We start from the raw sequence: 26209 nt of genomic DNA on the forward strand, positions 1-26209 counted from the left end.
CTACTGAGATGTATAAACTTACAAAGTCTGTTTTTTTAAGTTCCTAATGATAGCATAATTATCAGGATTGTTCTAGTTAATTAATAGTCTCTTATAATACCATTAAAATCCAGCAAAACACAAAGAAAATAAAATCAGATAGCCACCAGATTTTGCTAGCCCAATGAGAATTTAAAGCGTTCTTAGGTTATATAACAATAATGATAGGCAAATGCTAAAAGCATTACGGTTTGTAGACTATTCCCGTCAGAATAATATTGCTAAGTCATTCTTTGTCTTCGTTGAGGGCTGCTCTTCAGGTAGGCACAAACGGCATTCTCCTTAAGTACTGCAGGAGATGTTACATGCACTCCTGTTCCTCACAAGAGAGCGCTAGCCCCCTGAAAGGGAATAAATTCCAAACCTCAGCCTCTGCCAGAGCTAGAAATACCAAACATAACAATTATTGTTAAATCTGACAAACCTGAAGAAACTGCCTCTGAGTTCTGATTTAACCACTTTTCAGTGCACTTCTACATAGATAACACTTGAAATTCTACTTTCCCTCTCATGATCAAAAGAGCATCATGTATTATTCTAAAGCTGTATTCTTGATTCCCTGAAAATGAGTGTTTTCTACCTGTGTATACATGCTAACCAGGAAGCAGAAAATACAGACCATTCTAGAGAAGTGAATGACTGCATTTGTCATGCGCGACTGATTGAAAGCTCTGCTGTCAACTTCCACAGTGACCGCGGGTCACTGAACTTTAAGATGCTGAAAACATTAGGGGTAAAAATATCGGCTACACTGAGAACATTTTATACAAATTAAAGTCATCCAATTTCCAAACTCCTGACAGCCAAGCAGCCACTAACGCCTGGGGAACGTGCCTACTCAGTGACATATACTAAAAATGCTTTGAGATAGGCTCAAACAATAAAACTCTAAAAATATACAAGTTCGAATACATTATCTAATTTAGATAATAGGGGATTCTGATTAAGAATCCATGAAAGCCTGTGGCATTCTTTTTATAGAGACAATTCCAATAATACTCCATTAGGATTTTCCCCTGTTAAATTAACTTTACAGACTTCTAATGGATTTCTTAATTAGACCTGTTATTAACAAGAATATTAAATAAATTAAAAACAGCCCTGACAGCCACTTGTAATAAACAAGAAATGAAAAGCAAGGTTTATGCTCCCTCCTTACTCTGCTCCACCCAATCTAAAGCTTTTAATAATCTTACAAATTTATTGCAATTAATTATTCAACTCTCAAAGAATAAAAAGCTAGGATCATTATGTGCCTGTTTGAAGAAGACCTTGTTATTTCAGAGACAGGCTGGCTCCTGGAGCTGCTGTTCTGGCTTTGCTCGTGAAGAGGCTGCTTCAGCTCGGACGGCCCTTTGTCCTGTAACCATTACGGCTTCAGGATATTCATTTCGTACGTCTGCCTCTGCAGAAGTACCCTTCCTCCTCCTTCATCTTCTAGAGCAAAAGAAGTATTTAAGCAGAAGAAAGGAATAGCTTTAATTCCAAACTCAGGACATCCAATGGGGACTTCCCTAGTGGTCCAGTGGTTAAAAATCCGCCTTCCAATGCAGGGGATGCGGGTTCCATCCCTGGTCGGGGAACTAAGATCCCACATGCCTCTGGGCAACTAGGCCTACACACTCTAGAGCCCGCGCACCACAGCGAAAGATCCCACGTGCTGCAACTAAGACCCAATACAGCCAAATAAATAAATATTTTTTAAAAACAAAACAAAAAAAGACATCCAATGACCAACCTCTTGTCAGAGAGAAAGAGGGAGATAGAACAAGATTTATCCTCTCTGGGGACGACGCCAAAGCCCTGCATCTTCATTATATATATAGCCTTAAAACTGCACTGTGCTCCATGCATTTTTATTTCAGGGATATTTATGTGTAATTTGAAGCAACGGGTGTGAATGTTACAGATACAGACTAGGTGATTTCATTTAAGCGAATGGCCTGATGGTGAAGAGTTCTTTAGATGGGGTCTCCAGCCAACAGCCTGTAACAGTAGTAACGTGACAGCCCCCCCAATCCAAACACGGAACAACAGATAAAGAAAGGGAAAGGTGTTAAATGTTTTCCCAGGATGAAGAAAAGCAGTAGTCTCTGCTATCCGCATTCACAGACACTCTGTCCCTGGATGGCTGCCCTGCCTCAGTGAGACTGTAAGGTAGTGTAGCTCAAAGAGTCAAGTGTGTGCCCGGCCCGCCGTGTTCCTTCTATTCCAGCAAGAAGCCAGAAGGAGCCCTCGACGACTAAGAATAAGGACACTCCAGAAAGTGGCTACAAGATAAATTTCTATATATCAAGTGCTTTTTATCCTTGGCACATGTACATGTTTGAATGAAGAAGGAACAAAACAAATTCAAATTAATGCGAGGGTAGAGTTTGGGGATGGCCTGGTGCCACCAAACCGATGTCATTTATCAGACCTTTGGGACCAGCCAGCTTAAGTCAGCATGAACTCAGTTTCTCCTCCCATGAGACGGAAGTCTTACCCGTCACCTCTATGGCTGCAACGTATGAAATTTTGCCACCGCCATGGAGATGAATTAGGAACCCTACTGCATTAGCAGCTAGCCTATTGTTCCAAACGCAAAGATTCTGATATTTTGGGGAAATACTTCATATTGGTTCATTAATTCTGCATAGCTAAATTGCAAATATTTACTTGAATGCAGTTACAGACATTAGTGGAGACACAGCTATGCCATGACTAAGATATACAAAGTCCCGGCGAGTCTATTTATTCATTCTACAAACACGCACGGTGGGGTGTACTGCAGGCACAGAGCTTGCTCCTCCTGGTAGTGTCTGCTCCCAGGGAGTGTACTGTGAGAATCAGACAAGTCAAGAGGAAAAATACATGAGGAACGTATGTCTCTGACAGTGAGGAATGGTACGGGTTAAAGAAGCATACCAGTTTTCCTCCATACTCACCAGGGCACGTGATCTGCTTTTGGAGGGTCAGCCTCCAGGGATTATGTCTGATCTGGGTTTTGAAAGATGAACAAGGGCAAGCTAAGCAAAGAAAGTGAGGGGCGGGGGGAATTCTGCAGTCTGGGAGAGAGGGCCTAACCAGCACCTGTTCTGTGACAGGGGTCAGGGATCCCATGGGGCGCACAGCCCTGAGGTCTACCCTCCCGAGTCTCCAACGCCAAGGGTTATATTAAGGTGATGACTTACAAGAATTAAATGTGGCAAAAAGGAGCAAGATAAACCTGTGTAGATGAAGTCTGAGCTCTGGAATCAGGTATCAGGGCTTGAATCCCGGATCACCCACGGGATAGATGTGAGTTCTTGGGCAAGTTCCTCAGTCATATCAGGGTTGAAAAAGGAAGTGCGGGCAGAGCAGCTGGTGACACATCTAACCTAGACTGGTGAGTGAGAGTCAGCTGCTCCAGTCCTTTAAAGATAAGCACACGCATCCCTGGGACCATGTGACAGGGCTACCCACCCCAGTCTGGAGGAATCAGGGCAAGTTTCCCTGTGGAGGCGATACATGAACTGAGACCTGAGGGTGTGAACAGAAGGGCACACATGGAGGCTGTGAGAGAAAGGAGAGCTCAGGAGGTGGGAGCAAAAGGAAGGGCAGTTTGCTTTGCTTTTTGTGATGGGAAAAGTCTTGCTGTTAGGATTTGAAGTTATGGGCAAGAGTTAAAATCACCAAAGTTAAAAATAAGTTGAGGGCTTCCCTGGTGGCGCAGTGGTTGAGAGTCCGCATGCCGCTGCGGGGGACGCGGGTTCGTGCCCCGGTCCGGGAAGATCCCACGTGCCGCGGAGCGGCTGGGCCCGTGAGCCGTGGCCGCTGAGCCTGCGCGTCCGGAGCCTGTGCTCCGCAACGGGAGAGGCCACAGCAGTGAGAGGCCCGCGTACCGCAAAAAAAAAAAAAAAATGTGCAGACATGATAATAGCAACCTATGTGTAGAGCAAATAAAATTATGAAAAATCATTCTAAACAAACCATCTAATAAGTCACTAACATAAAGGAGGTGAGCTGACACATGGTTTTAGATGAGCGCCCTCAAATCTTCAAATACAGTTTAAGGATTTGATTTTACCAAATCCTTAGTGAGAAGGGCTTGGCATTCGTGATGTTATTTTAATATGCTCTACAGTCCCAGTTCAGAGACTCCTTTACTTCAAATGAGTCTAGCTATAAATGAGAATAGATGTCTTAACTATCCAAAATGAAGAAAAACAGCAATTTTCCTCAAAATTTTTCCACTGTAATAAACAAAAATGTCTCAAAGGCAAAACAGAAGCGTGAGCAATTTCCCAAATCAGAATCCCAGCTTCTCCTAAGCCATTTTGCCGCTAATCTGAGACAAATCTAGAATCTAACAATATGTATTTTGGTCAGACTGGCCAGGATGCCGACGTGGGCTTCAACTGCAGTGACCTCTGTATGAAATGCGCTCCTATAAGCGCCTCTGTGTGAAGCTTTGTTTTCAGATCCACGGAGGGGCCTGTCATTGACGCCTGCCTCGGGGCAGGAGATGGGGGACACTTCGCACGTGGGGTGAGGAGTAGAAAAGAGATTCCCTCGTAAAAATTCTTGCGTATTACCCGCGTGCCAGTCACTTCTCGCGGAGCCGGATGCAGCGAGAGGTGAACAAATGGAGGTCACAGTCCACTCTAGGGGACAGACCGGGAACCATCAGCAAACGCAGAATACGCGAACAAGGGCAGACCGTGCTGGATACTCTCAAGGAAAAATATAGGTTGCTCTGTGTCATGGGTCAAAATTGTGTCCCCCCAAAAGACATGTTGAAGTTCTATCCCTCCGATACCTCTAGGTGTGCCCTTATTTGGAAATAGGGTCTTTGCAGATGGAGTCAAGTTAAGATGAGGTCATTCGGGTGAACCCGAGTCCAATAAGACTGGTCTCCTTGTAAGAAGAGAAGAGATGCAGAGGCAGATTTGCATGGAGTGAAGAAGACGTGACGGGACACAAGGAGAATGGTCTGCGAGGAGAGCTGAACAGATGGCAAGTATGCATCTGTCAGCCGAGGGATGCCAAGACTTGCCAGCAACACCAGAAGCCGGGAGAGAGGCCGGGCACAGGCTCTGCCCTGGAGCCTTCAGAGAGAATGCGGCCCTGGCAACACTGCGCTTTCGGACTCCTAGCCTCCAGAATTGAAAGAATACACTTCTGCTCTTTTAGGCAACACAGCTGGTGGTACTCTGTTACAGCAGCCCCAGGAAACTAATAGGCTCCGGGAGAGTACAGCAAGGACCCCCGAGCTTATCTCAGAAAGAGGGTGGGAGAAGGTCAGGAGAGACGTCCCTGAAGAAGCAAGGTTGGAGCTTGAGATCTGAGGGAAGAGTGGGGTCAGAACAGATAACTGGGCGGCGGTGAGTAAAGTGTGTCTCCAGGCATAGGGGCCAGCATGGTGCGAAGGCTGTGGAAGCGAGGCGTCTGATGCATTCCAGCTGGAAGGAGGTGGGGTGAGCACGGCGTCCAGAGACAGTGGAGTCATCCTGGGTGATGAGGCAGGCAGGCAGGCAGGGCAAGGTCGCAAAGGCCTGATGGGCTGAGGAAAAGCCCCTTCCAGCACGCTCCTGTCCGGGCAGGAGACAGATACCACGGACAGCTCTCTCTTCCTGTACGTTCTAACACGCTGGAATACATCTAGCATCGGGACCTGCAAACACCCCTAATAACTAGTGTGCCTCAATAGTACGGCCTCTTTCCGACAGCAAATGCCATTCTGGAAGGAATGACATTGCATTTTCGCAGGCTTCTGTTCAGCAAATAAAGACAGGCCCGTCCTTGACGCTGAGGCTTTCACAGTCTCCAGGTCAAGCATCTGAGAACAATTTTTAGCTTTTCCCGGAGTTGCCCACAGGTAGCTGGAAGCTGCTGGGCTTTCCTTCTTCCTGGGGAATGACAGCCACCAACACGGTGACACTTGTAAACTGTCACTTGGCCTCGGGTCATGGGGCCGCTGTGCCCACGAGGGCCATTGTGATTTAAGGCCCTTGTGATTGATCCGTCCTGTGGCTCTGCAGGCCGCTCTGACAGAAAGGGGGAAAGTTTCCACTCGAACTTAGGGCTCTTAACAGACACCCACCGCGTTTGTCCGCAAGCAAGAGTAGTTAATAGAAAGCGCAAATCTACCTTGCTATGGTTTTTCAGCCTTCCCTAACACAGGTTTGCCTGGAAACATCTCTCACACGTTTCTTCTTAACTGACCTCAGGGGTGGTTAAGTGTCCAGAATATGATGGCCTGCATTAATTTCAATGTAAACTAGGATCAGCTCTCCTGAATACTCCATTCATTTGTGCATTCACATTCTATACTGACCTTTTTACTTGCACTTCCAGGGGGCAAAAAAGCTCTAGCTGCAACCTTGAACACTGCAAATACAAATCAATAATGCTTCGCTATGAGGCAAGTTTAATTATTCTGTTATTGGTTCTCTCTTTCTCTTTCTCTTGGCTGTTTTCAACCTAGCCATCTAGCCTTGCTCTGCCTAAAAAAACTCTGAAGATCAATATCGAACCAAAAAAACTAGATAAACAAAATCCCAGTGACATAGTATATAAATAAAGTCACCTAATAGTAAAAAATAGATTTTTTTCAAATATATCAATACTAGTGTAAGAAAAAACTAGAAATGTTGTGACATATATTTAATATACAAAATGTATGTACAAAAATTGGCATAGACACCTCTCTCTCTTCCAAGTAGCACTTCCCTCAGTAAAATTGGGTACCTAATATAATACTTGTCACTTTATTGTATAGGGAGGAAATATGGTAGAAGGATTTGCAGAAAAAATATTGGCAGGCCTTATTTTCTAAATCCAACTCAAATATTAGCTGTCTGACCATCACTAAGTCATTTCATCTTTCTTATTATCTTAGGCTACTTGTTTGCAAGTGGGGATAATACTACCTACCGAATTTTTGTTAAGAAAATTAAATGATAAAATGTACCTTTTTTTTCCCAGTTTTACTGAGATACACTTTGACGTATAACATTGCATAAATGTAAGGTGTGCAGTATAATGATTTAATATATGTATATACTGTGAAGTGATTACCACAATAATTTTTTTTTAGTTGGGTAGAGTTGTCTTACAATGTTGTGTTAGTTTCTACTGTACAGCGAAGTGGAGTTCCCTGTGCTATACGGCAGGTTCTCATTAATGATCTATTTTATACATTATTAGCGTATACATGTCAGTCCCAGTCTCCCAATTCATCCCACTCCCCCCCTTTTCCCCTTGGTGTCCATACGTTTGCTCTCTACGTCTGTGTCTCTACTTCTGCCTTGCAAACAGGTTCACCTATACCGTTTTTCTAGATTCCACATATATGTGTTAACATATGATATTCATTTTTCTCTTTCTGACTTACTTCACAGTAAGTCAGACAGTCTCTAGGTCCATCCACGTCTCTGCAAATGACCCAATTTCACTCCTTTTTATGGCCAAGTAATATTCCATTGTATATATGTACCACATCTTCTTTACCCATTCGTTTGTTGATGGGCATTTAGGTCACTTCCATGACCTGGCTATTGTAAATAGTGAACATTAGGGTGCATATGTCTTTCTGAATTATGGTTTTCTCTGGGCATATGCCCAGTAGTAGGAAATGAGGTATCACCTCACACCTGTCAGAATGGCCATCATCAGAAAATCTACAAACAAGAAAAGCTGGAGAGGGTGTGGAGAAAAGGGAACCCTCTTGCACTGTTGGTGGGAATGTAAATTGATACAGCCACCACGGAGAACAGTATGGAGGTTCCTCAAAAAACTAAAAATAGAACTACCAAATGACCCAGCAAAATGTACCCTTTTAATCTCTTTGCTCTCTGTTCTTTGCTCGGTGCCTGACACTTGGAGAGTGTCCAATAAATGCAGGTCAGTAATAATAACCATAAATTTATAAACAGAAGGTACATTGTAAATTGTACTTTTATGACATCAGAAGACTAACTCATATATATAATAGTTTGGTTTACCACATTTATGTGACTTAAAAGGACAGAGGTGGTGAAGGGGTTGGTCTACTGTTTTCCTTAAAGAGAAATGTTCTATTGAAACTGAAATCCAGGAAAGGGGAATTCTTTTTTCTATTTTTTAATTTTTAATTTTTATTTATTTATTTTTATATTTTTATTAATTTTTATTGGAGCACAGTTGATTTACAATGTTGTGTTAGTTTCTACTGTACAGCAAAGTGAATCAGCTATACATATACGTATGTCCCCTCTTTTTTGGATTTCCTTCCCATTTGGGTCACCACAGAGCACTGAGTGGAGTTCCCTGTGCTGTACAGTAGGTTCTCATTAGTTATCTATTTTATACATAGTATCAATAGCGTATGTGTAGCAATCTCAATCTCCCAGTTCATCCCACACCCACCCCTTTTCCCCTTGGTATCCACACATTTGTTCTCTACGTCTGTGTCTCTATGTCTGCTTTGCAAATAAGATCATCTATTAACGCATATGTGTGGGATCAGGAAAGGGGAATTCTATTACGGAATCCCACACCTTTCCATTTTACAGTACTTACTAGAATAACATAACTCTCAATAATTTTATAATTTAAGAGAATCTATAATAGACACCATCTGTGGGTTACCATATTAATTTTTTAACTCTTGTTGAACAGTAATATAGCTATGATTATTTTGCGTTTACCACTGGCCAGGTAAAATGCAAAGTATTTTACATAGATTTGCTTAATTAATCCTCACTGCAACTCTAAGAGGTGGCAGCCATCATTATACCCATTTTACAGATGAGGTGACTGAGGTGCGATTTGCCAATGTGCCACAGGTTGCCAATGGCAGACCCAGACTTAAAATGCAGGCTGGTGGCCCCATAGCCCGTATTCCTGATCCACACATAGTGCCCCTCTCTATAGTTCATCCTAAGCATTCAATACTGGAGACCACATTAGAGCAATTCCACCTAGGGTTGATGCAGATTTAAACAGAGTGGTGAAGACATTCTTGTATCAAATGGAAATTACTGATCAAGTATAAAATCCAATGAGCCCATTAGTGAAGCAAAACAGTATTTAGAAAATCTAGGCAGAAGAGCAGAAGAGGTGTGTCTGCAAGACCACTTGCTGCAGGACAAGTGATCACAGAATAGAAAAAGCTCTTTTCATTAAGAAGAAATAGTGGGCGGGCCATCCTTGGTGTTTTAGCACTGTCCAGAAATCCCTTCCCCATCTCAAAGGCCGACCTAAGGCTTCCTTCTCCTCCACCATCCATCAGGTACCTCACTCCCTTAGAAGTGTCTCCTAACACCCCTCCTGACTGTTTTGCATCCTTTTTCTGTTCCCATTTTTGCTCCATAACACACTACAGGTAGCAGTAAGTGTGCTGTGTTGAAACTACTGATGCTCTTCTTGACCATCTGCCTGCAGCCTGTGAACCTGTAGAGATTTATCTATGGTAACTCCGTATATACATTTATATATTTATATAACTATACATTATATAAATATATATTGTATATTATTATTTATATATTATAAGTAATATCTATATAATATGTGTGCTATACATGTGTTATGATATGCAACATATAATAGATAAATTTTATGCTTGTTTTTAAGGCTCAAAATATGCCGATATAGTTATTTAACTAAATTACTACACTTGCATTAGCAAATTAAATTGTATCAGGAAAACACACAGATCATTTAATAGAATCTCCTCCTTTACGGAAGAGAAGTTGGTGATTTTAAATGCTTCTCCAAAAGATACAGGAACCATGAGGCAGGCTACAGACATATAAACTGGGCTCATTTGTGGGAACTGCCTTCTTATACACAGAAGATGCTGGGAACACCTCTTAAAGGTACCACAAAAATACTCCCCACTTCAGTCTTTCTAAGCTTCAGCCCTGCTGCACTATACACATTGCAGGGAACTATGACATGCATATTCATAATGAATCTAGGTTTCCTACAAAAGGAAATAACAGATGAAATAGATGGTTAATTATGTTATAGTCTACATTAAGCAGTTCAAGTTTTCAGATTGTACTTGAATCTCAGGGTATTTAGAGTACGTTTATAGTGTTACATCACATTTTCAGGAATTAAAAACAATCATGTTTTACCAATGATTTACTTCTCGTCATATAATATCAAACATGGGGCACACTAATATTAAATAGAGCTTAAAAGGTACAACCCATTAAATCAATCTCCACTTAAGTACTTTGAATTGTTCTCTCATAGATCAATGAATTAAATCTAAATATTCAGTGACTCTCATTTAATTGTATAAGGTTTAAGAAGCTCAGTTTTCATAAATATAAATAGATGAATCTTCAACAACATTGATATTTAGTAAATGAAAAGTCACACAGACAAGGTACAAGAACATAAATGGTTCTGAGAGAAAATAGTACCTAATGTTTAAAGACAAGATATGTTCCCTGGCCTATAAAAGCTAGGAACTCATTACTAAATCTTTTCATAAAACCGCTTTATAGCACATAAAAGTTCCCACTGTAGCTAATGCACTTCTATTTTCAAAATAAATAGGATTTTTGTTATCGTGCCTTGGGCAGTCACCAATAATCCTATCACATGACTACAGCTCATAGCCTCCCTACCTGTTACCACCACTCTTGATAGTAGATGTGTTGGGAGCTGCACTGTACTAAAAATATAGCCACATTTTTAAGCTAATATTTAGAGTATTTATTATGTTCCAGGCATTATAAGAGACCCTTTCCATGCATAAACTAATCTTTGAAAACACCTCGCACTTGCTTCTGAAGTTAACATTATGGTTTATATAGATTAGTCTTATTTGAAATGTACCTGCAAATTATGACAATGTTATATTCTTAAGGTTCTAGTTGAATTGTCGCTTCAGTAAGACCTCACCTATCAAAATGTTTATTGATTTATTTGACATTTAATTAATATGAATGAGCTAATTAGGCTTCATTAATTTATACATACCTTACTGATATACTTGGAGCAATAATGAGTAAGTCACCAAAGTTATATGCTTCCTTTATAAGAAAGAAGGCATATACCCTGTGGATCTCACAGCCGTAGAGAGTCAACATTCTTCCTGCCTCCTACGGTTACTCACATTCTGGTTAGTCCTAATACTAGACCCGATTCTGCCTCAGTTAAGCAAGTGCTCGGGGCGGGGGGGGCATCGTCCACACCTACTTAAAGGGCCCATTCATGACCTGACAGAGGCAGGAAGTCATCAGCTCTGGTCTCAGCGTCCCCACCTAACTCCATGACTGTCTGCTACATGCCTCGGTTTCCTCATCTGCAACTGGAGATGGTCTTGTGACCTCATACAGTTGTGTGGATGGGTGGGAGATGTTATGGATAGCACCTGGTACCGTGTGAGGTTTCCTGACATATGGCAGGGGGTCTGAGCTGAGCCCAGAGCAGAATTTAGTGCCAGTTCCAGGCTGTATCAGAAGGAAGCTGTGTTTCCAGCTTTCTGTAGATTTCTTGAGAGGAAAAGAACTGTGTCTGTTCTTCAGTCCAGTTCCATGATCCAGGCCAGAGGTCCCGAGAAAAGGCTACAAGGGAAAACGAAAAGGGCCTTTGGGGGATGGATTCTGGGAGTCCTGAGTCAGAGGCTTTGCTGCTCCAGAGAGTGGGTGGGGAAGGTCACAGCAGAGTCGATCAGTCCCCCTGCATTGAACAGCCAGGGCCTGCAGCCGAGGGATGATGGAGGGAAGGCAGGGCAATTAGTCACAAGAGCCTTTGCAGCCTGGGCACCCCGGAGGCCTCCCCTTTGGCAGGGATGGCACATCCCCATACAGCGCCCGGGTGACAGAGGAAACGAGGCCCAGAGACGCTGAGAGAGAGCGTAAGCTGGAAGCTGGTGGGGAGCCATCAAAGCAGGCCACGGCCCCGTCAGATTGGGTTGATTATTTACACACGTTTGGACTCCAGAGTTTGAAAGGCGCTCTTCCTTTCTGACAGCCTCCGGTACCGGCTCACCATCCACATTCGCTGCCCACTGCTTTATACTGTGTCTGCGGGATTCTCTCTCCCTCTCCAGCTGCCACCAAGGCATAATGATAAATACTGCCATCCCTTCGGTGGAGGGAAGGTCTTCCCCCGCAGAACGTGTGCAGTCAGGCTGGCTCGCGGGGCCGGGATGCCATGTGCGAAGGGGAGCGCGGAGAATACCTAAGTGGGGAGGAGGGAAGGCATGAAGGCGGAGGATGCTCTGAGCATGCCCCAGCTTTGCAGTGAGCCCCGCAGGGCTAGGCCCCGCGGGCGGCCCAGAGAGAGCTGGGGGCCCACAGTACCCAGGATGGCTGCTGCGGAGAGATGTCTTCTCTCCCCTCAATATTGCAGGTAAAAAAGACAAAGCTGAGCCGCAAAACGATCACTTCAGTTTGAGTGATTATCGCAGCTCTCTCATTCTTCAGCTTGGCAGCAACCAACATAATGCAATCGATCACTTAGCGGGCTGTTTAATTCTATTGCGATTCACACCCCCTAACCATTAGAGTAGGGCTCTGGAACAGGGTAATACAGATTTCTTCATGCAAATTATCCCTCAAAGTTTATTTGGTGAGAGGAGAAAAATGTTTGATTGTACGGAAACAAATTTGGGAAGCTCTGTAGAAACCCAAATTCACTTTGGATAACAATCCTTAACTCTTCTCTGCTTATTCAAGTTGCCTTTTTGTTAATTAGTGCGTCATTCATCATGTATCCTCCCTAAGAATAATGGAAAAGAACTGTGAATGACTGGGGGAAACCTACTAAATTAGAAAACAATTAGGCTTTATAAAATAAATTTAGAGGAAATTCACTTTTACTACCTGCAAAAGGATAAGGTTATACAAAGATTAGTAGCTAGCAAAACATATTGTTAATTATAATCAGTGTAGCTCTCCTTCTGTTTCTTTGTTTCCTTGTGGCAAATAGCACACAGCATGAGATCTTTGCTCTTCACACATTTTTTTTTTTTGCGGTATGCGGGCCTCTCACTGCTGTGGCCTCTCCCGTTGCGGAGCACAGGCTCCGGACGCGCAGGCGCAGCGGCCACGGCTCACGGGCCCAGCCGCTCCGCGGCATGTGGGATCCTCCCGGACCAGGGCACGAACCCGCGTCTCCTGCATCGGCAGGCGGACTCTCAACCACTGCGCCACCAGGGAAGCCCTCTTCACACATTTTAAATGTGCACTACAGCATTCTTATCGACACAACGCTGTACAATGGATCTCTAGAACTTTTTCATGTTGTATAACCAAAACTTTAAACCAAGTGAATAGCAACTCCCCACCTGCCCCCTCCCCCTGACCCTGGCAACCATTCTACTTTCTGCTTTGATGAGTCTGACTACTTTAGACACAGCTTAGAAGTGGTAGAATCGTGCAGTATTTGTCCTCTTGTGACTGGCTTATCTCCCTTTACTTATGTCCTCAAAGTTCATCCATGTCCTAGTGTATAGAAGGATCTCCTTTTTGTTAAGGCTGAATAATGTTCCACTGTATGTATGTACCAATTTCCTTTCTATCAAGGGACACTTGGGGTGTTCCCGCATCTTGGCTACTATGAATAATGCTGCAGTGAACATGGGTGTGCAGACACCCCTTTTGGATCCTGACTTCAATTCCTTTGAACATGCACTGAGTAGTGGGATTGCTGGATCGTGTGCTAGTTCTAGTTTTAATTTTCGGAGAAATGTCTGTATTGTTTTCCATAGTATCTGTACCAGTTTACATTCCCACCAGCAGTGATGCAGATCTCTTCTAATGACTGGGTAAGAATCATACGTGTTTAGAATATTGTTGAAATTAAAACAAGTGCCCCGAGCTTACTTGTAATAGTTCAGGCATATTTTTAAATGACTTCTTTACACAAATTACTATCGAATCTTCTCAAATTCTAAATCAATAAAGTTTACTCTAAGAGTATATTATATCTTCAAAAAAAGTAGAATACATCGGGGTCTTGAAGGTTATTCCAGTTTTATATTTAAGCTAAAGTTGTTTTAGCTGAAGAGAATGCAACCAAATTCTTATATATATAAGGTCTGTTGGAGACATACCAACTGATTAATAAAAGAGAGACAGGGAGAGATAGAAAGAGGAAGAAAAGATTATATTGGCCACAGACATGAAACTGGTGATAGTTCTTTTTGCTTACCTTCAAAAGTGGGCCACATTTTTTTTTTTTTTTTTTGCATATATGTGAAGAAGCCTTGGGGAATAACTATTGGATTAGAACTTTTTTTGATTTTTTCCTTTAACATGAAAAGTCAAGAGGCCTTATAGATAATGCTGAATTCATATCTGTTTATTGTTCAACAGTTCCTTCAGATTAGGTTTGCTTGTCCGTCAGTTTTGATAGAAGAAGAAAGAGGAGGGGGAGAGACTGGAGGGGGAGGAGGGGGAAGATGCAGGAGAGAAGGGGATGCAGGAGGGGAAGGAACAAGGGAGAGGGGGAAGGAACAAGGGAGAGGGGGAAGGAACAAGGGAGAGGGGGAAGGAACAAGGGAGAGGGGGAAGGAACGCTCTGCTAGCACTTGGAAGAGAAGCAAGTGCATTCAATGCTACACCATTTGCATAATGCAAATTTCCAGCCTCTCATATGCCACACACACTGGGTTTTAGTTTAGCGTACAGCTGTCTACCTTTCCCAAAGAGTGAAAGGTTGAATTAGATTTTAAAACATTGCCAAAAAAGTAATCTCCGTTCTTTAATCTTTTTATGGCCAGAGGCTTGCTTCTCAACATGAATACTGTTTTGTTAGTATTTTTTAAAGAACATTCATTCAGTCATTTATTCATTCACCTAAATGGAGCGCTGGCTATAGCTTGGAACATCTCTCGGCACAGGGGCTGCTCTGCGAACACGTGAACGAGCACGGTGTGTACAGAGTTCTCAAATCAAGTTCAGGAAAAGACGGAAACTTTGGGGAGGGTGTGTAGCGGGAGGGGTGTGGAAGGTTTCTACGCAGCTGGTGGAGAGGACGGTCTGCTCTTTACAGGTTATTTCTCATCCCAACTGTCCCACTCTGGGTTGTGTAATAAACACCTCCCCACTTCAAGCGCAGTTTGGGATATTTTATTTTTCTTTGCCTCTGCCTGAGAACTTTTAATAATTCTTTAATTCAGACAAAGGACCTTGAGAGGTTGTCAGTGTTTATTTGACACATTTCTTGGATCACCTTTAATTGCGCATCATTGTTTATTAATTTTACCACTCTATTAAAAGTAAACTATTATTTGTTCTTTTCAATATCAAAGAGAACATACTGAAATCAGGCTAGATGGCCAGCTACTCTTTGTACCAAACAGTGACCGTAGATGCCCTTCCTCCCAGTGGGTAAATCCACAAAGATCACGCTGGTGCTTGTGACTGAGCTACTGTCCCTGTTCACCATGGTCCCTTTGAGCTAAAACATCAATGGACTGGTAGCTTCACAACTAAGTTAATTACAACTGGAAAACTGGGAAAACTGAAGGATTTGCCAAGGGGCCGGCATACCACTAAGTTGAGGCTAATTCCAGGAGACACAGAGGTTAACTCTAAGTTCTACAGTTATTTAAATTCTGTCTTTCCTTATGAACGTGAAGGAGACTTACCTAGAGTTGGGGCTATTGCCAGCAGCATCAGTGGGACTTGGGACACTTCAGACAGACTCAGTCATACATGGCTGTGAGCCTAACGGTGATTCTCCTCACTCCAAACCTTGTCGCCGTCATCACCAACCACTAAACCGCAGGCCAGGTCTTTCCATCTGGCTCATTTTCACTAGATTTGAATCCCTATATCTTCCATGAATTATAGAAATAATGCATAAAAGGCTTATTAATTCAGTTCCTAATATATAAGTTCTCAATAAAGCTATTTTTATTAGCAGTAGTAATGTGATTATCTATAGACCCTGAGGTTTGCTGCAGCTTCAAATAGTAAACGCTCAATCATCCTTGGACTAATTTTCTTCTAAATCTTCTTGTTGATCATAGCAATTGACTGCATCAGGAGGAGTTCTAACTTTCACAAACGACAGACATGGGTTTTGGCTGATTATAGCAGAAAATAAGTGTTTTGAAATTGCCTAAAATCTTGGAGAGCCAGACTTGGGAAAGGGGAGGCAGTACGGCCCAAATCACTGTCAAACATGCCCGACTCACACGCTGCAGGACTAACTGCCGCCACCCCGGGAGACTCTGGACACTCTGTCTGCGCCGCTGACACCAGATGACGGCCCCTCCTGGCTCCACTGTCCCTGCTGCCCTGGAAAGTGCATGGTGGTTGTTCCTCCTTTAATCATTTCGGTTTCTCAGGGGCCTGGCCTTTTTGAGATGGAGGAACACACATTTTGCAGAACAGAACACTCAGGTCCAGGAAATGTAAGTCTCCTTCCTAGGGCACAAAATCTGTGGTTCCTACATCCCATCTCCATGTGCTTTCTACCATACACACTGTGTCACAAAATACAAACAAAAAACAAACAACGGAAACGCGTATGTTGGATGAATAGAAAAGAGGCTCCACAGTGACTCTGATTTTCTTTATTAAAAAAAAAAAAAACATTCAGAATTTTATCAAAAGTGCCTGCTGCCGATGTTGTGTCTATGCACCATGGTTGTGGGTTGGCATTCTGGGGGGATGTGCCATCGTCACGGTGGCCATTCATATTGGAAAGGCACTGGCGTTCAGAAAGACTGAATAGATGAAACAGAACCCAAACCCAAACCGTATCCCTGTGGATACACTCAGGTCACTGGTCCAATGACTCAGAGCTTCCCCTACGACTCTTCCAAGAAAAAGAAAGCTTTTTCAAATGTTGATAAAGATGAGGTCAGGAGGAAGAAATGAATTGCTCCCGAATAGTGCAGAAGATGAATGATAAATCTGTGACTAAAACTTGGGTCTCTTCTTCCCTAGAATAGCATCCCGGTCAGGCTACATTTATCTCTAAATACAGTAGTGTACATTTCCTGAAAGAAAGTAGTAACACGATCACACAAATAAACTATGAAGAACAACTGTGCTCGCTTATGGTTATTTTCACAGTTAGAGGGTAAGTCACTCGCTACTCTTGCTATTGGTGTAAGGTATGGCTTGAACTGGAACTTGGTTTGGAGAGAGGTGGGCGTGGTGGAAGATACCCCGTGTGGAGGGGACGTGTCGTGGGGAGGAAACTGCGGAAGCAAGTGCAGAGAAGCAGAGAGGGCAGTAGATGTTCAAGCAACAGCCTGTGTTGTTGAAGAAAGGGTGGTAGAGAAGACTTTGCTGAGTGACCCGCCGAATCTTGCATAGCATGAATGGGACGGGACAGAGAGAGCCGTCCAGGTAAGAAATAATTCTTCAGTGGCTTACAGACTGCCTCGTAAAAACAAAATGAGCTACGGCAGTGAACAAAGATACGAGGAGTAAGAGAAAACGTAAGAATAACTGGAGAAGCATTGAAGAAAATATGTACAATTTTAGAGAAATAAAATGAAATCGAGGAAATAAGTATCTAGTAATATACGAATTGTTTTGATCTGAGCTTCCTATATCCAAAGTAAAGAAGGAAACGTCATCAGACTTGGGCGTCACGGTGACCGCTGGGGTGACACACAGTGTCCCCGTGCGTTGTTAAGTCGCTCGGGGGAGCAACAGCCACTCATCGGTCATATGAAGGTCATGCAGTGGACCATAGGCTCGGCATTAGAGGCATGCAGAAAAGAATAACAAAATCTATAGGGTTGCTATGTTTCCCTTTCTTCAATGTTCACTAATGCTAAAATTTTAAATTAAAACTAAAATTGACATAAACCTTTTATACAAGGGGAAAGGATAACAATGATTTCAGACAGATCAATATGGTGAGAGAAAAGGAAAGGAAAAGGAGAAACACTGTGGCCGTGGAATCAGGAGATGAATGTGGAATTGGCTGAGAAGGAGAGAAGGCAGATCAATTCCAAGGCTCTCCTCTCTAACAATGAATCATGAGATCCCACTAAGCAAGGTAAGCAGCCCCGGGGAAATGACCATCTCACATGGGATTCACAGCAAGTGGAGGACGGAGAAAACAAGTTGGCTTGGACGTGCTGAGGTTGAGAAGCCGGTAGAATTTTCCAGCAGAGGGGATCAAATCTGCAGGCTTCTAGGAACGGCATTTGGAGTTGGCAAAGGAATGTGCTGGATACAATAAGGTCAAAAGTGAACTCCATTATTCAGCCATAAGAAAAGAATGAAAGCTTTGCCACTTGTGACAACAGGGATGGACCTGGAAGGCATTATGCTCAGTGACGTAAGTCAGACAGAGAAAGACAATGATCTTCCTTCTGTGTGAAATCTAAAAAAGAAAAAGCTCACTGTAGATACAGAGAACAGACTGGTGATTGCCTGCGCAGGGGAGGCGGGCAAAATGGGTGAAGGGGGTCAAAAAGAAACAGAAGAAAAAGTGGACTGCAGACAGGAAAGGAGAGGAGAAGGGGTCTACTGTCGACTGCAGGGTAGACTCGGGGGAGGGGCTGGGAGGGGGTCAGGTATGGGATTGAGAGAGAAGAAAAAGAAATTTCTGAAGAGAGCTAATACTCAAGGATTTGTCTGATAATTTTCTTTCAAGGTCACTGCAAATAAAAAAGCAAATAGATAGCGGCATTACGTCCGATATTACTTAGAAAGGTCTGTTTCACCCCAAGATTAAATATATTTTATGTTTTCTTTTAGTACTTTCTCTACTCTTTAAATTTAATCTTTTAAAGGGTCTGAAGTATATTTTTAAAATACGGTATGAAGTAGGGTTAGACTTTACGTTATTTTTACATGGATAGCAATACCCCGAAACTCCTGCTTATTAGCATGTTCTTTCTGCTGATGTAGTCATGATACAGCAAATTCACACTCACACGGCCACTAGCACACACTCGGGAACACTCGTGCACACAGGTGTATGAGCTCTGTGCTCCCTCAGGGAGCTGTTGGTGCCCTGCCAGACAAGTCTTTCTAAAACATCCATATCTTTATATTAACTAAGGCAGGGAGACACCTTCTTAAAAACCGAACTTGAACGTCTTCATCGTGAGCATGATGTCAACAGGATAAACTTCCCACGTGGTTGAGAAGTTAATCACTTGTTCTCGACACACTTTTTCCAGCCTTATTTCCTAATACCACCCACCGCTAGCCCCTGTACTTTTTTCAAACATCCTTTTTATTATTTTTTTTAAGTATGTCAGTTCATTATTTTGTGTCATTACATGTGGGTTCTAAGTGTTGAATGACCTTGCCAGTTTTTTTTTTTTTCTGAACCATTTGAGAAAAGGTTATATATATATGTGTGTGTATGTGTATAAAAAAATAATATCTAAATCCCTTTACTCCTTAATACTCATCCAAGTCTTATATCTAAAGAACAAAGATACTGTCTTACAACAGTGCACAGAGCAGCTATCAAAGTTAGTAAACGTAATATCAATACCATAGTTTCATGTAATATACATTTTCCATATTGCAATTTCGACAAAGCCAATGGCGTCCAATGACGCCCTCTGTAACATTGCCCAGTTCTGACACGGAATTCGGTCCAAGAGTACAAAGTACTTAGCTGTTATGTCTCTTGAGTCTCCTTTTAATCTGAAACAATTCCTCAACTTTACTGTCTCTCGTGACACTGACATTGTGAAGACCAAAGGCAAGTTATTTTATAGAATGTTCCTCACTTGGTTTGTCCGATGTATCCTTCCAGAATAACACGTAACGTGATTCTCAGGGTACTATCTTTAAAGGCCCCCTGTGTCTCTCTACTCCCATTGGTGATGTTAATCTTGAATTCTGGGTCAAGGTATTGTTGAGTATTTCCACTGCAGTTACTATTTTCCCCTTTATCTCATAAGTAATCTGTAGGGAGAAACTTTGAGAACACGCAAATACTCTGCTTCTTGTCGGATTTTTAGTTTGTAAATCCCTACCCATTAATACTTAAGACTATTTTTAAGCTTTGAAGATTACCCATCATTTTTTATCTTTTTGGTATGAAACGTTCACCAGTCCCAGAACACAGCGAATTATTTTCCCCCTGCTACAGGGTGCAGTCTAAGTAAGTGATGATGTCACTGTCTCTTCCCTCTACTGACTCTAAAAAGGCAGGGACAACGTTTTGCCAGCTTTAACGTTTCTCACTCTTGCGAATTAGTTACATCATTATTTAGGGACTTACATTATACTGAAAGAAATTCTCCAAGGTTTGTCATTTTAGATTAACAAAATGAGATGCAAAATGGAGCCGGTTTGTAATCCCTTGAATTTATGTATATTTAATAAAATCATATTTATAGACTCTAACAATGACTGCCTAATAGTCTATGAGAAAATAAAGAAGAGATTTTGCTATTTTGACTTTGCCTTGAGATCTTGGAGACAAAAAATGTCTTTTGCTCCAGGGTCCACTGCACTGTACGGATTGAAGACATGTCTACACTTTCTGGGAGTGGTGTACAGCCTAGGAAATTAATACCCTCGGGCATGGATTTAACCTTCATTGCCATTCTGCAGCGCATGCTGTTATGAATGAATCCTGTGCTAGCATCTGTGCAGTTTTATTTCTAAGAGAAATGGCAGAGGCGTATTTGCAATTTGTGTATTCTATCCTTATCTGCCCCTCGAGTTCTGGCCACATGACTGTTCTAGACGCTAGGAGACTGTAAACCTCGCAGGGCCTGTACTTGCACAGACTCACCCCTGCTGTGCCTCTCCTGCTTTGTATGCAACTTACAGCAGCTGCAGCACTGGGCTTTGTGAGGGTATCTGATATAAATACAAAAGTTTCCATTTCATTTCATTCTGAAAAAAATCAGTTGATAAGTGCTACGGACCTAGTGGATCTTGAAAACCATAATCTCCTTTGTAGCATCTCCAGGCACCGCCTACAAACATGAACCTCAGAATCTTGATGTCATTTGTTTCCAAGACCATGTGAACTCATCCTTAGGACATTTTTGGACCGTCCAGTATGCTCCAGGCTGAAGGAGGCTACAAGGAGAAGTTAAACTGGTCCCTGGCCTTAAAGGAGGCCTGTGAAAATCGGATGGAATAGGAGTGGATGCATTGAGTTCTCTTTCATTTTGAAGAAAATTCTGCCTTCCAGCCAACTAGAGCTTTCATGGTTTCCATGTCTACTTTCCTTTCTGTTCCACCTCAGAACTGCCAACACCAACTTCGGAAATTTTGGAGCCGGCCCTACAGAGAACTCAGGTGGATTTCTTCAAACAAATGTGAGTGAATACGTTTAATGAGTTTTAACAACTGTTTATTCAAATCTGAGTTTAAAAAAAAAAAAAGAAAAACGTTTACTGAGCACAAAGCCAGTGTACGACACATTACTTGGTATATGAGGAGTGCAAACAGTGACGTGACCAAGTCCTTGCCTCAAGGTGACACTGGGACACTAAGGAGGGTGACAGCTTTACGTGCACTGCATGCAGCTGCTGATTAAAACCACAGGCCCCTCCTCAAAAACCAGAACCTCCTCCAGAAGCTCCTAGATCTGTAGACCGAGGGACAGGCCCAGCCGCATGGATCAGTTTTGACAAACCCAGTCAGTGCTGTAGACTCCTGCTCCTGGAGGCGCGGTTCAGGGACCATCCATCCATCTCTCCTTGAGAGCCGGTGAGAAAAACAGAGTCTCAGGCCCAACCCAGACCCCAGCATCGGAATCTGCATTGTAACACGTTGCGTATGCCGTTTGCCTGCACGTTAATATCTGAGAAGCATGGTTTAGAGGGGTTGCTCTTTTTATTCCCTTTAAATCCGTGACATAACTTTGCCAAGTTGAATCCAGATGAGGAGATCGCACTTCATACTACGACATATTTATAAATAAATGATGTACCGTTCATTGATCCCTATCCAGCCCTAACGTCCCTTATTTAGCTCTGCGCCGTTTGGCCGAAAGTCTTTGAAGACCGTGCAGCTAAACAGCCCTGTGCAGCCGCAGGGGAATCGAAAGAAACCGTCGCCGTTGTGGTCACTGGAGGCAGCAGCAGCTGTTATGTAATTTTGTTATAAAGCTATTTCCTGCTACTGGACGATCTGAAGTAACATTTACTTGTATAATTCTATTTATTTGATCCATCCGGGACCAAATAAAAAGCAGAAATTAATCCACTATGAATATGTCAGGCAGATAACCTTTTCAGAATATGAGAGAATTAAATGGTATTTACAAATTCTTTATAACCTTATCAAAATATCTTTTCAAAGCTCTCTAAACATCTACTGTATGCTAGCATGCCTTGGAACATATGGCGTATACTGGGAAAGATAGCCCAGAAAGAAGCTTTTGAGAGAATGGAGATCGTGTCCTATCCTCATGGAGGTTGGGGAAATGGTACTTCCTCTATTTCTACAGTCCAAGGTTCACCTCTCAAATATAAATATGCAACTAATCAATCGTAAGGCCTTATTGGTCTAAGCTCTAATGAGTCTAAATGTATTATTTTATTTCAAAGGTTTTACAAATGCATATTGTAACGTAAAGCAGCTGTGAATATATGATATGTGTGTGTGAGAGAGAGAAAGAAAGGACCATCAAAACAGTCTACTTCCTCAAATCGGGAATCTTCATAAAAGGAGCAGTTGCCAGTTGCCGGCCACCTTTTAAGTTCCCTCTCTGCCTTCTGACCACCTCCCGGAGTCAATATTAAACCACGTCCTTCCGACACGAGGCTGTTCTGTGCAGTGGGCCTTCCTGAGTCCCCTTGGCCGCTCCTTCTCAGCCCCAAGGGAAGACAGACTGAGCTCATTCCCGGAGGCTGGACGGTCAGAGTAGCTCCGGTGAACACCCACATCTGAGGCCACGTGCACACCGCGAATTGCTACCCCGTCTAGAGGGGACCACTGGCTCGGGTACCGCCTCAAGCCAGGGCTGCGCTTTTCATCGGTCTCCATAATCCTCGGTCCAGCTAGAGGCAGCAGGTCCTCTTCATCCTGTGCAGCTACGACAGAGCCACTAGAATTCCGAGCCTAAGTCCCTCATACAGGCAAGGCTGCTACAAGGCTTGAGAGTCAGAGAGCTGATGTCGCTCCTATTGGGACCATGCCTGACAACTGCGCTCAAGAATTGCCACCTGTTTCCAAGTCTAAAGGAACATTACAGATATATTCTGGGAGCACGTTTACCTATGGAAGCACACATATGATTTTCACTTTTACATTGACCAGTGCAGCTCAACAGGAACACAAAATGCCTACAAAAAAGACATTTTCCTTGGTTTTTATTTTACATGGAGTCATGTCTAAATCAGGAAAGAACAGGAAGATGAAACTGGTTATATTGAGAGAAAAAAAATACAGGGAAATGTGTTTTTTGATGAAGTAGGAGAACAAATGGAAGAGGAAGAGTTGGAAATAGAACAAATGAAAGAGAATCAAGGGGAAAATACAGACGAATCGTGGTAACTTGAAATACGGGTGGAGGGAGGCGAGAGCGGGAACAAAGGGTGGTGTACAGTTATAGAAACATAGGAAAACGAGGGGTAATAGCTGGAGGAAGTAGCATCCCTAAGAGGGAAAGGAAAAGAGCAAAATCAAAGACAAGCAACCATATAAAATGAAAACAAACAGTGTCACATAAGAAGAAACAGAAACACAGAGATTACCAGAGAAGACAGAAAAGTGGCCCAGAATAAGGGATCATTGAAATGGAGAGGCATAATACAACAGGAACTCTAGGAATGTGGTAAAGAAAATATGCCCACAAGGAAGAGGTGAGCAAGTGAAAACAAAGCAAGACGGAATGTAAATTGATACAGCCACTATGGAGAACAGTACGGAGGTTCCTTAAAAAACTACAAATAGAACTACCATATGACCCCACAATCCCACTACTGGGCATATACCCTGAGAAAACCATAATTCCAAAAGAGTCATGTACCAAAATGTTCACTGCAGCTCTATGTACAATAGCCAAGACATGGAAGCAACCTAAGTGTCCATCAACAGATGAATGGATAAAGAAGATGCGGCACATATATACAATGGAATATTACTCAGCCATAAAAAGAAATGAAACTGAGTTATTTGTAGTGAGGTGGATAGACCTGGCGTCTGTCATACAGAGTGAAGTAAGTCAGAAGGAGAAAAACAAATACCATATGCTAACACATATATATGGAATCTAAGGAAAAAAAATGTCATGAAGAGATTAGCGGTAGGACGGGAATAAAACACAGACCTACTAGAGCATGGACTTGAGGACATGGGGAGGGGGAAGGGTAAGCTGTGACGAAGTGAGAGAGTGGCATGGACATATAAACACTCCCAAATGTAAAACAGATAGCTAGTGGGAAGCAGCCACATAGCACAGGGAGATCAGCTCTGTGCTTTGTGACCACCTAGTGGGGTGGGATAGGGAGGGCGGGAGGGAGGGAGACGCAAGAGGGAGGGGATATGGGAACATATGTATATGTATAGCTGATTCACTTTGTTATAAAGCAGAAACTAACACACCATTGTAAAACAGTTATACTCCAATAAAGATGTTGATTTAAAGATGATGATAGAAAAAAAAAAAAAAAAGACGGAGTCCCTAGTTACAATGGAGTAGAGAAGAGGCACACAGATATTTGTAAAGAAAACATTCCTGGGGCTGGGAAACCTCCTTTCCATGCCTGACAGTGGGCTTCACTTTTCTCATCTGTAAAACAAGACAGCTATCAGGATGCTAGATAATGTACATGTGTGCATGTATCGGTACCAGGATGTGGCTTGTTTTTTCTTTTTCCTGTAACATTACTTCTCAAGGCTTCTATCTCTTCCAATATGAGTATAGCTGGACGTTTCTCCTTAATCTGATTGTTCTTGAAATTGATAAACCCATAATACTTTGCCCAGGCAACAATTTGAATTTCCCTGTGAAACCTTACCATTGATTTCACTGGTGACCTCTAGCAGCCTCTCGAAGGAACAGATTTCAAACATCTAAATTTTTAAAATGGAAAGAAATTTTTCTCGGTCTCAAAAATAACCTAACATAGGACTAGAGTCTAGCTCTTCAGGTAGAAGCTAATTCCATTTTTCCAGATAGAGTAAAAGATATACTTATATCCTAACATACATGAATTATCATTTACTTGGATGGAGACCAAAATAGTCTTTCCTATTGAGAGGCAGCTGTTACAGGGAGAACTTCTAAGTGATAGGGAAATTCTTCTCAGCGACATTAAGTTGAGAAGGTAAGTCAAGAAGTGCTATACAAACATTCACCTTATTCATGGCAATGGGGAGGATTCTATGAGAGGGCCTTTCCCAAAAGATACCCACAATTTTACAGGCAAGGAGGGATTTTACAGAAGGCTTGAGCAGAGCCCATTCTATTGGAAACGAAGCTCGCTCTCAGCCTTTCCCACACTCTGCAGGTTTGTGCAGTAACAAATATGAACATAAACAGTCTCCATCCAGAAACAGAGGTGAGGAAGTCTCTGTAGTCACAGCCAGATCTCTCTGAACCCCAACGACTGACGACGCTGGGAGCGACCCCAGAGGTGCGAGGCCTCTGGAGTTGGAGCGGACACAGCCAGAGGCACCCAGCGCTGTCTGGGTCTAAAGACAGGAGTCCTTCAGACGCCCTGCAGCCTGACGTGAATGGAGTTGGAGAGGTTCAGAAACGCACTGCACAGCCCACCCTCACGTCTCACCGCCGCGCCCAAAGGGGGTCGGGCACCCTCGCCAGCCCACGAGATGGGTCTGTCCAGGAAGCCTCCAGAGTTTGCTTTCCACATAAGCTGTTTCTTTCATTTGTATACATTTGGATAATTTAAGATAATTTGATTTCTGTTAGTTTCATTCGCGTTGTTGGTCCTATCTGAATATTATGGCATATTTTTCACAACTTCCAATTTAATAGGTCACCCTTAGGTGATCTACAAGACAGCTAGCTGTGTGAACAGAAGGAATTTGACATTTGCAGGAAAGACTTCCAAGGCGGCGCCCCAGAGCAGCTGCCGGCTGGGCGGGCTGACCTTGGCACGGGTACATGGGCACATTTTGAATCTTTTATAAAGGGGAGGGGAATCAACAGAGCAAAGCTGCACTAGAACGTGCTGCACTATAAGCTGTTTCTGATTCAAGCCTTTCGAGTTTCCTACTTAGCACTTAATTATTATATACAGTAATTGGTCTATTATCACATACCATTTTCCTTCTATCATTTATCATCTAAGCATAAACACCTGATTAGGGTCTTTATCATT

At 42.7% G+C, this 26209-nt stretch overlaps 1 protein-coding gene across 2 annotated transcripts in view; it reads right to left on the bottom strand.

The window, feature by feature from the left end:
- The window catches only part of NALF1 (NALCN channel auxiliary factor 1), a 590204-nt gene that overhangs the window by 295497 nt on the left and 268498 nt on the right, over window positions 1-26209 (bottom strand). The window lies entirely within an intron of this gene.

Source organism: Kogia breviceps, chromosome 16 (assembly GCF_026419965.1).
Source record: "Kogia breviceps isolate mKogBre1 chromosome 16, mKogBre1 haplotype 1, whole genome shotgun sequence".
Classification (NCBI taxonomy): Eukaryota; Metazoa; Chordata; class Mammalia; order Artiodactyla; family Physeteridae; genus Kogia; species Kogia breviceps.